This window comes from Plectrocnemia conspersa, unplaced genomic scaffold (assembly GCF_051122295.1).
Source record: "Plectrocnemia conspersa isolate PC_06_02 unplaced genomic scaffold, ASM5112229v1 ptg000013l, whole genome shotgun sequence".
Classification (NCBI taxonomy): Eukaryota; Metazoa; Arthropoda; class Insecta; order Trichoptera; family Polycentropodidae; genus Plectrocnemia; species Plectrocnemia conspersa.
Window position 1 is genome coordinate 3,523,548 of NW_028277177.1, and position 12,947 is coordinate 3,536,494.

Sequence of the window (12,947 nt, forward strand, 5' to 3'; positions counted from 1 at the left end):
GTATATAAAAATGCTTAAAAATTTTTTTTATGTTTTATTATTATTAAGTTTTTTATATTTAAAGTGATTTTATTACAATAAATACAACATTCCCAAATATAAAATACCTTTACTAATTATTAATATAATATATGTAAAGTACAAATAATTTTCTCTTATCTCATGTCTTTTTAAAAACTACCTTTGTGATTGAATAATTTCACTATTAATATGCATAAAATTATGTTTTATCTATCTTTAAATGTCTACAATGAAAAATAGTAATTGACTACCCTTGACAGTGTAGTTATTCTGCATTCTAATGAAACATTCAGCGACAACTCAGAAAATTGTCAGACTTGCTTTACGACCCCATGCTATTCTGGTTGTCGCGTATATATCATAAATATTATGTACATTCACAAATAGCTTCGAAAACTTCCTCTTCTGAATATAGCTCTCTGCATAATGCGTGTAAAATACCTACGGATAAGATCAAAAATGTTTAAAATGCAGTTAATAATATATAAAAGGCGTTTTAGAAGCATTATTTTAATTATGCATCAGAGGTTTTTAGTTTCTCTCATCATGCGCTACGTATTCATTATATTAATAATTATATCTGTTATTATATAATTATTTGCATAGAAGCTGCTATTATTTATTATTATATAATATTTTTTTATCTGTAAAACTGCGTTAGATAATTATATAATTTTGACTGTATAATTTAGTAATTAGTTACATTAGGAAAATATTTTTTTAAATTATATTTATATTACTTGAACAAGAAATACATATTTTTATTATATAACTAAGTAACCGTATTATTTTACTAAACCAATGGACTAGTTTTAATTATTTCTTTTACCAGTTCCACATCCGCGTCAGATAACCATCGTATATTTTATGCATACTCTGTAATACATTTTAAATGTGTCACTTTGATTAGGTTTTAATTGACTTTTTCTCTACATGAACTAGTTTTGACACCGTTATTGCTTATAAGGGGTGGAAAACCTTTTAAGCGTGTTATTTAAATGTATTCCATTAATAATACATACTTAAAGCAAGCAAAAATATCTATGTAATATAACCAAAGTTTCGCATAGCTTTCGAAATATATATGTATCGCTTATCGATTTCCCCCAATATAAACGGCACGGCGTTCATCAAACATTTAAGGGTTTCGTCTACCAATCTAGGGGTAGACCGTCGGATATTTTTGTCGTCGCGAATCTAACCCCAATCATGGGGTGTTTATTTGAGCATGGATTATGTAGGAACAATCGGAACGAGGGTTCTAATATCTTGAAGGGATGTAATTGAGACGTGATACCAGTGATTCCAAACAATGTTCTAAGGGCTCTAAGCGTAACAGGTTGCCGTAAGCGGTTGATCAAAGAACTAGGAGATGATTAATGATGGCTTTTTTTTATACACGCATGACAGAGACTGGTGCCAGTCTACTGGCAATTAGATCAGGCTCGGAGTATTCCTAGCGTGACGCGTGTCACCCAGAAGATCTCAATGTGCCGGCTTTGCTAATTATCACTAGGGATTGAATAATTAATTTGGAGTCTAATAGTGTATAATAGCTACATATTTAACATGTCTAAGATGCAATGCATGATTCTCCAGAACTTTTTCTGAATTTATTCGATTTAAATGCAGTATTTAGTTACTCGCAGTATATATATTGCCAAGCAATATATATAAAAATATGCTAGCGAGCAATTATTTTTGCGGTAAAATGCTAGCGATTAATTGCTGGCGGTGAATTGCTAGCGATAAATTTTCCAGCCTCCCTACTAATAAACATAAATAAATTAATATACTAAAATATTTATTATAAGATAATAACTTTACAACAAAAATATAATTTTATAAATTGTGTTAATACTTAAATGAATTTAGTATATGAAAAAAACAGAAATATTGGACATGCTTTAAAATAGATTGCTTGGAATAAAGCAAACATATGTGCCAAAATTATAAATTAAAATTCTTTCTATAATTAAGACTTACATATGTATATGAATTACTTTTATTTAAATACATAGTCTTATAACAAATATTATAATTTTAATAATTGTGTAGATGCCTTACAAAATTTCAAATGATTTTATATAAAAAGATTCGACACCATATAAAATACATTACTGGTATTAAAGTTTTTCTACAGCAGAAATATTTGTAGCACTCGATGCAAGTTAATTTTACAGTAAAATATGTCAAAAGCCGAATCTTTGGCTAACGTACGATTCGTAAACACGGTGGTCTGTAATCGGATCTTTTATAAAGCAGCCAGATTTCAGTGGCGCCACATGCCCTTCAATCATCAGATAAGCAGCGTCCTGTTTGTAATATGCAACAAAGCAGACCCTCGAATCGGATGTATCTGAACCGTAACGCGATACGTTTCCATGGCGCTTTCTAGTTTCCCTTTTTTAGTCAATTAATCAATCTGAAGAAGTGTACAGTCAAGAGCGGATAATCAAAGCGGCCATTAGGTCCGTTTTTCATCCGCCAAAGGGTTAAGATCAGAGGGATCGCTCGTTGGTGTAACGGCGGATGTAATTTAAATGTATACAACATCAACGTAATTTAATACCGCAATAACAAACAAACAATGAAAGCCGCTAAATTGATTTCGCGGATATCGTGATGCGATAAAGGCGAGATAGAATCAGTGCTTTGTTATTGAAAATTAAAATGAATTATCTTGTAGCTAAATAATAAATAAATATTCAAGTAATTAACAATATATATATCAAAGTCAGATTGTTATTTTTTGCCAGATTAACACCTCTCGAAGGATGCGAAATCAATCATTTTTGACTTTTACAACAATAGCGCCAAGAGCGAAGTCTTGCCATGGTGGAAAAATCAAAGGAGCTGACTCTAAGTCGGTTTTAATTCAGCGCGGTGTGATCGGAAGCCGACAATGTTCATCCAGCTCGTGATTGAAGACCTTTCTCTGACAATGACTTTGATTGGCTCCTCAAGTCCAAGTTCACTGATCTTGGCCTCTGGCCGATGGTGGAATCCGATTTGACCGGACGCGAATTGCTCATTCATTCACGGGGCTAACAATCGCTTGTTTGCGATTCGGATTTGCATAAATTACCGGTCATGTCTTTCAAGACACGAGGATGTTAATTATTGTTAATCTGTGTGTGGTAAATTATACTGAAGAATCTGGTCATTTAACTATATATTTTTATCTCCACAAATGTATATTTCCGTAGTGTATATTAAATTGTATTTTTACTTGTTTTAACCCAAGACTTGCCAACAAAACCACTGAATTAGAAAGCTGTAGAATATAATAAGAACAACTTTGAAATATAAAACTGCCCCTAAAAACAAAATTTTAGCATGATGATGAAGCTGAAATTCTAGTTAAATTGATGCGATATTTTCTATGAGCTAATTATTCGAGAATTTTCTATTCCTAATATATACGATCTAGACTAAATTTAATAAATCATCATAATATTCATCTGTGAGATTAGAAAAATCTAGGAAAACCTAATATGTGATGATTGATTGAAATTATAATTATATTTTAATCACCAATTTCGATATCCCAGACACGATAGCATCGACTCCAATTTTATTTTATAATTTGCTACGTCTACTTAATTAATTTATATTGCCTTATAGATATAAACAAATCAATTCTGAATCAATAAGTTAAATCTAATTGTGCTTATTTCTTTTAATAATTTTAATTATTAACAATGAAAAATGCATTTGAATTAGAAATTCGGTAACCGAAAATATTTTCTTATAATAGCTAGTCTTAATTTAATTAAAATAAATAAATAATGTTTATCATAAATATACAATAAACCGTTAAGGATCACATTATATTCTTAAATAAAATTTTAATGTTTCTATTATATAAGCAAATATTTATGACCATATTTTCTTCGGTTCAAGCAACTTTACACCATGAGATAAAAATCAGATATTAGTTTTTTTTTATTCTCGACACATCTCAACAACTCAACCGCTATCTTTAAGCATCTTCCAGTCGTTTCGAATTTCAAACACCGGAGGTCTTTTCGGTTTTTGGACTCTTTGATGAAGAAACGTTAATCTAAACGTCCGGTCGCCAAAATCAAAACATTTGCATAAACATTGCGCGTTTTGTTATACTAAACCGGTTAGAATAATTGTATCGATTATTATCTAAGACATGTTATGATACTTTTGAGGAGGTTATATAATCATTTTTTGCATATGAAAATATTTCATGGCGACCCTGACCTTTTTATGAGGTCCCGTTCGAACGCCGAATAATTAATAGGCGTATGTAAATCATGTCATCGACTTTTTACCTCTGCGATGTGTAACTGTCGAAGATTTATTCAAAAAAAAATATTGGTTTAATACTTAACTGAACTAGTTGAGCTATTTCTTTTTTATATTCAATTCATTTTTATTCTAAGCAAGCTTTTTAAATAAAAGCGCAAATTATATATTAATCATAATTCACATTTTAAGTACTATTCGCTCGTAAGGAGGTAACTATAAAACATATATAAATTTAAGACAAACGCGATTGCTATTAAATTCTCGTATCACTTTAATTTATTTGAAATAAAAAACGGTAATTTAAATATGAAATATGAAATGTTTTTCACAACTAAAAATATATTATATATTTACATTTGGCATGATAAAAAATTGAGTTATTTTAGATATTTTTCACGCTTTTTTTTTAATTATATTTACTACTTCAATTTCTGCTAGAGCAATTGTATATAAGCAGTTAAACATTTGCTGCTCAGTGCAAATTTCATTAATAAATTAGTCTTACTTTTCATTGTAATTTCCTGACTTAGATGTAGTTTTATTTAAATCTACCTACATTAAAAAATATTTTAGAGACAATATCACATCTTAGTTTATAATTCTACATAAAATAAAATAAATTAAATTAAAAATTTGTAACTTCGGTAAAAAAGCTTTAATTTCATTTTAATCTAAAAAAATATTTTTTTAATTGATATTTCGATAAGATATAATATATCGCTTTTTAAAGACACGATAACTGAGATCGCTTTGAACTTTTCTGTTTTATATATCACATGTTTTCACTGATTTGAGTCAATTTTTGCTAGAACAAATATAATATATACAGATTAAATCTTCATTTTTACTGCAAATATTATGAATTTAAGAGCTGTGCGGAAATAAATCAAATGCAATTAAGCAACTTCCTGCGAATGCCGAAAGACATTTTCGGCGAAACGTCGGAAAAAACGCGATGAAAAATCCATAAATATAAAAAACTTTTTCATTATAAACTACCGGTATTAAAAAATATTTAATATTTTTATATAAATAACTCAGCTTAGTTTATAGACTGGTCGTATTCGTCATTTTGTTTTAAAATTGCGGCTATTCATAAAATTATAAATCTGAGAAAAATGTTGTAAATAAAAAATAAAAAATAAAACAGATTTATATTTAATAATAACTCCGATCAATGTTTCTTCACTAATTAGAGTCAATTCTGTCTGTGAATTAAAATTTCTGCTAAAACAATTATATAGGCAGATTAAAATTGTATTTTTAGTGCAAATTTCAAGTTTTAGTCCTATCTTGTTAATGATGCCAAAAAAACATAGTTGTAACTTTCTAAGTAAGAAAAAAAATTGCTTCTAATTAAAAAAAATCGTAACACTGTCATAAAAGTCCTAGGGTGAAAAAAAAAGAATAAAAAAAGTTCTATAAAAAAAAATGATTTGATTTGTACTTTTAGTTGTAACTTTCTGAGGATGCCGAAAAACTTTTAAGTGAAACGTTGAGAAAAAAACTTCTTAACGCAGTGAAAAAATCTGAAAATAAAAAAAAACTTTTTTATTGAAAACTACCTGCATTAAAAAATATTTTAGAGTAAATAACTCAGCCTAGTTCATAGGCTGGCCTATTTGTTATTTTGTTTTAAAGTTGCGGCTAAAATTAAAATTATAAAATTGAGAAAAAAGTAAAGTAAAGTGTTCTATAATAAAAAAAAAAAAAAAATTAGTATTTATATTATTATATTTAATAATAATCAATGTTTCTTGACTAATTAGAATAAATTTGGTTTTCTGCTAGAATAATTATATAGGTAGTTTCTTGTACCGCAGTGAAAAAATCCGAAAATAAAAAATCTTTTTATAGAAACTTACATGCATTAAAAATAGTTTAAATTAATATTTTTCTTAAGTTAATCAACCGTATGTTAGCTATTTAAAAATATCGTAAGTTTGTTAAAAATACCATAAAGAAAAACGTTTTTTTTATTGCTTTGAGTCAATTATCACTAAATAAAAATTTTGCTAGAACAATTATTATAAATGCAAATAAAATGGCACGTTAAGTATAACTTTTATTTATATAGAAGTTATACCTTTAATTGTAATTTCTTTACTTATTTGTATCTCTCTGAGTTTGCTGAAAAAAACTTAATTGTATTTTTAGTTGTAACTTCCTGAGAATGAATTAAAATGGGGGCTATTCAAAAAAGTTGTTACTCCGTTATAAACATCCTAAGGAAAAAAATAATAGATCAAAAATATTCTACAATAAAAAAATTCGTACTTTTAGTTCTTATTTTCTGAGGATAGTGAAAAATGTTTTTGCCGAAACGTTAAGAAAAATCTCTTCATAACGCAAAAACAAATCGTAAATATTATATAGAAAAATATCATTGAAACTTAACCGCATTTAAAAATATTTCAAAATAAATATCTAAGCTTTTTAAAATATCTTCGAAAAAAATAAAAAAGTTCCATAATGAATAATAAATCAAATTTTGATTTAAAAAAAAAAGTATATTTTTAATTAACGACAATGTTTTTTTATTGCTCAAACTCGCCACCAAATTATAATATAATTTTTGCTAAAGCAATTAATTATAAATTTTATAAATTGAGTAAATTATTCAGAGCTATTAATTACCGCACGTATGTCGTCATTAAAATGCAAAAAGAGCAGAGGACCCAGATCGTATCCCTGTGGTACTCCAGAATGAGTGAAATACTCATCGGAGTGACGTTAAATTAAACGTACTAGGGAATTGATCACAACTTTCAAATGAAAATAATCAATACTAGATTGAAAGGTTGAAGGGTAGTGTTTTAATCGAAACATCACAATCGTACATCTCCCGAAAAACATTTACTTATCGTAATGCCAGTCGTTAATAATTTGAGTGGTAATAAAAAAGCTCGATCGCAACACCTCAAATCGATCGATGATATTATTATTATGTCCACTCGTTTCCGTTTGCTTCTCTATAGTGCACATAAATAATTTATTTAAATTTAAAGCCGTGTCATAAAATGGTGTAAAGGCCATCCTAATAACCGGATTTGTGCCGGTTATGTAGGAAAACCAAAATCGAGTTCGTTGACACTGGATATTTCTGCACTTGATACGTTAACCCTTTCCGGTCCGATAAAATCGCTCATAAACTGTCTTTAAATACCTAATAAATATTTACTGACACTTTATTTATTTTTTAAAACATATTCGTGGAGTATGTTTTATTGCAAATATTAAATATTTTTTTAAATTGATTTAGTACCTATTGGAAAATATTCAATACAAAACTTTCTTATAATAAAAATGTGACATACTATAACCTGATGAATTTTATTCGAGTCATTCTTTCAACTAAAGAAATATATAATAGATCAAAAATTTGTAGATGACATGAAAGTTTGATTTAAAAATAGCAACATTCGTTTAAGTACATTTGCCTCGTATTATTACGATGCGAGTCTATTATACTATTATAAAACATAGTTATAGTACATAATATAATATAACAACGTTTTAATTTCGCGCCGAATTATACCTCGTCATTATTCTAATGGTCGATACTCGCTAATGTTACATTATAAAACAGTTACTCGACTCTCGGGGAATGTCATTCATTACAAATTCATAATACTTTGGTTCTAGCCGAGAGACGAGCATCATCTTCAATAAACACGTCTGCGCCGTAGTGTAATATCTAAAACCCCCTTCGCGGTAACTGTACCGGCCATTGAGGTCCAGATGGCTCGATAACACAACATTCAACATTCAACTAGTCAATTAGCGCCGCACAACCCGCTGCGCTTACTGTGGTTGGGAATTTTCGCTAACTGCGGCGGATGCCGTTCGCGGATATTGACGAAGCGTTCGACAATGTCAAAAAATGTCACAACCCAAATTTTTATTAATTTTAAAATAATAATAATAATATTTTTTTTTCTGAAATATATATATTTAATATATTAAATTACGCGATGATTTCAACTGTACAATCAATTTTTATAATCATAAATAATGATATATTATACATAGATTTAATACTAGAAATAAAGATAATTTAAGGAAAGTCGGGTATAAGAAAATTAGTACGCCCAGGGGAATATTGTACGGAGGTGTGAATTTTTAAAAAAATATTTCTAGGTCAATCCGCGAATTTACTCAATTGAATAAAGAAACACAAAAAATTATAAATAAAAGCGTCTAAATATACGTACTAAATAAGAACATTTTTGACCAATTTTCTCTGGGACTTTTATAAACAAAGTTATAAATTTTTATTTTTTACTTAATATTTTATTAAAAAATAAATATTTTTTGAATTTTTCTTAACAATTTTCCTTTTATTATTTTTTTTTCAAAAATTTTTTTAACAATCTTAATATTTTAATATCTTAATTTTATTATTTTAAATTTTCATTAGCGGCCATTTAGAATCAATATGGCAGATCAAACTGAGATATGTACAAAGATTTTAATATATTAAACATTATAAGCATAAAATTATCAATGGTATCATCATTAAAAACCAATTTTAAATTTAGATTCAAAACCCCACGGTGAATCTGGACAAAACTTATCATATTTTTAAAAAAATATGAAAGAAAAAATTTAATAATAATTTTGACAACTGAGCTAATAACTCGAAAACAACAAATCTAAACATGCCCACATGGCGAACGACCGATCACAGGGCAGCCATTTAAGAGCACGTGATAATCACGCATTATTGTGACTCTTCAAAATAAATAAAACATAGATATGGTTTTTATATACGTGTTCTTCTGTATTATATATTTATACAGAAATTTTATATAATATTGATAAAGTAATAAAAAGATTCCAAATAATGTTTCTATATTAAAATATATAAAGTGTTTATAATAATAAACACCGTACATTGTATTTTATTAATATATCTATCGTTTTCCGAGTAATTACAATTTTCACCATTATATTTATATTTTATTTAAAATAAATCGTAGAAATAGTATATAGTGGTTATTAAACGCACTGCAGCGTCTTTCCTGAAAGTCTCTACCATATGTTTTATTCTTTTATGTAATTTATGATTGTATGGATTGTACAGGAAATGCAGTTTTAGTTTTTACGAGTTTCTGAGAATTTTATGCCTATCGAAAAAACTCGAAAAGATTCATTTATAATAATAGTAAGGTCTTGTAAATTTTTCATCTAATTTTAATTTATAGTCAATTTTTTGCACGAAAATTATTAGCTGTAAGATATATATTTATATATGTTTATTCATAAAAAACTGTAGCTAATTATTTAGCTACACCTAAATAATTTTAATTTAAAAAAATAAAAATATTGTGATGAAAAAATATGAAGTGTATGCATAACACAACTTTAAAGTTATCAATTTTTTATCGTCAAAATCTGAGAAATCTGTTCTAAATCTAATAAAGTGACAACCGATTGTCAAACACCACTTCCATAGCAACTCCACGTCTTTTTGTAAACAAGGCGAATCCGCACTTATGCGAATACTCAAAAACATTTTTAAGTCAACTGTGTTTAATAAATATTATGAGCTAGCGATTGTCGCATGTATGTCCTGCGGTACTCTAGAATGTTTTATGAGGACTGTATAGACTGCATCCTAAAAATTTTTAATTCACATAAAAGGCTTTAAAAATCAAATATTTATAATATAAATAAAAAATGTTATGCTATTTTAAATACTAATTAGATTTTTGTGTAGCTATCTTAATGGTGAGGCATTTTTAATTTTAAAAAGTAGCCCTGTGTTATTTTTTTTATATTTTTCAGAATATTATATAGACGAGTATTTTAGATTAATTTTCATTGTACTACATAAAAAATTGCGAATCATCTGATCGTTTGCGAAAGATTCTGTGTGTATATATGTACCTATATTCGTTTCTGTATAGATAGTATGTCTCATAAGCATATTATACATGCTTACGATTATGCAATAATAAAATAATAGGATCCTCTCCGTTTGAACTGTCAGGAAGGGTAATTGAGCTAATCTTATTAAGATATTGTATTATACACACATCCGTTTCGTTCTGAATAATTCAGTACTATTAATAAATCCATTGAAAAATCAATGAAAACTCAGGCTTAAGTGATTTTGATTATAATAAATAGTGCAGTGTGCAAATATTATGGTTAAAAATATATACAAACTTGAAATTCGATACCACTGAGAAAAAAAAAATGTTATACGTTAAAATAATAATTCATTAATATAAATATTTATGTTACATTAAAAATGTTTATTGATTCATATTAAAAACTGGTTATAAAATCAGCAACCTTAGAACTATCGTAAAGTATCGTACTTTACACATGTTTTAAAGTTCCTATCATATATGTTTTCAGTACGACTTAAAAGGAAATAAAATCGCAAGTTTATTTAATTTACAATAAACTGCTACGTTGTATTAAGTATTTTGATATCGTGAATTAATCAACTGTAGATATACAATGAATAAAATATAGACTGTAGAGAAATATAATTTATTTTTATGTATTAAAAACGAGGCTTACACAATTAAACTGTTTTTTTAACAATCAAAGCAGACTCGTGGAATTTCCATGGAATTTTCTTGTCAAACACAATAATTTTTGACAGATTTGTGTCGCAAGTTCCCACGTCCCATTTACCTATATCTGTCATATTTTAGTCATTGTCATTATATAGTCAATTAGACATATAATATGAGTCAACGAACCAGTTTTATAAAATTTACTATTTCGCACCAAGTTCGACGAACTTGGTGCGAAAGAGGAAAATTTCTCGAAATTATAACTGGTAAACGGACAATCATCCAGAATCTTGTGGTATAAGTCATCTTAGTTGCATCGCTGCACTTTCATCTTTCAACCGCGGCGTGAGTTATGATTTTTGGTCATTGACACAATGCAATATACCGGTAAACCGGTTATCGAACAATGCGTCGATGGATATAAATATTTAGAAAGCTACAACAATGCACCTTTAAATTTTAAATGTGTGTTTCTGACTTAACTTTTATTGTTTGAGATGTTTCCCTTATTACCCAATATGCACGGAGATCATACTTGAATTTTAAATCTCACGATAAAATATATTCTAATATTTTATAACTTTCGCTACATTGAATTTATAAAATTATACTAAAAAAATATTTTGCTAAGTGAATGCAATTTTTTTTTTTTTATGTCAAATTTTAATTAACAAAATTTATGTATATTATGACTATATTTTATAGCTATGACTTTGTTTCTTTTATTACCTGCATTTTTTAATAAAATGTCACATTAGTCAGACAAAAAATATATTTATGAGGTCAATTTCTTAAAAAAGTTTTAGAAAAATCAGAATAAAATTAAAAGTTTTATCGTTGTCACAAATATTGCAACATCCTATATGTTTGTATGTACATATAAATTATATACAATAAAAAAATTCATACCGATATTTTTATCTTGTTTCAAGTTATGATTGTTTTATTTTTTTAATAGTTGCCATTTTAAAACAAGATTGCAGATCAATCTGAGATTAATAGAATCAGTTTTTCAGAAAACTTTGAAAGAAATCTGATTAAAACTAAATGTTATCGTATATACAAGTACTTTATACAATAAAAAAATAGAAATCAATATTTTTAATTTTATTTTGTTTTGATTTCAATTTTAAAATATTTATTCCACTAACGGAGTTATGGTTTTTCATTTTTTTTTAATAGTTGCTATTTCACAACAAGATGGCAAATCAATTTGGCTAACAAATATAACTAAAATATTTACGAGGTTAATTTTTGAGAAATGTTTTAGAGAAATCTGATTGTGGAAAATTGTAACATTCCATACATGTATTATATACAATAAAAAATCGATATTTTTATTTTGTTTTAACTAAATTTTAAAACATTTATTCTCTTCTTTCTTTTTTTTCTAAGAATTTTACTAATAGTGCTATGATTTTTTTAATATATTTTTAATAGCTTCCATTTTATAACAAGGTGGTAGATCAATTTGAATAGCAAGTATAACTAAAATATTTATAAGATCAGTTTTTTAGAAAAGTTTTTATATAGAGTAAATCATCATGACAAAAAAATATAATTTTTATTTCTATAATATTATAAAATATTTCGCCTACGCTAATTTTTTTTCTAGGATTTTTTTACAATATTTTATAGAAGCCATTTTAAAACAAGATGGATATATATAGCTATTATTTAAATACTTTTAATAGAACATCTTATGCATGTATTACTTTATAGTATAATTAAATAGAGTATGAAAGATAAAAATTCAAGAAATTGTTTTAAAATTATAAGTTTAATATATCTATCACTGTAGTTGAGAATTTTATGGGTATTACCAAAAAAATATATATGTATATTATTGTTAAATCAAAAAAAATATTATCAAGAAATATTCTATTTATTGTAGTTTTAATCAATTATAATCTAATGTATACATATATATTTTTACATTGAATACAGTTAGAAATTAAGAATCATAATATGTACGATTGACTTATGTTAACGTAAAATTTGGTTGGAATTGCTGTGATTGTTTTTTTTTTAATTCGATATTTTGACTCTAAACGACTATATCATAGAAATAAATAATACTATAGTAAAAATATCAAATATGAAATT

The 12,947-nt window shown here is 26.8% G+C and overlaps 1 protein-coding gene across 1 annotated transcript in view; it reads right to left on the bottom strand.

The window, feature by feature from the left end:
• LOC148227046 (uncharacterized) overlaps nt 1–12,947 on the bottom strand; it is a 66,924-nt gene that overhangs the window by 53,361 nt on the left and 616 nt on the right. The gene's annotated exons all lie outside the window — the stretch shown is intronic.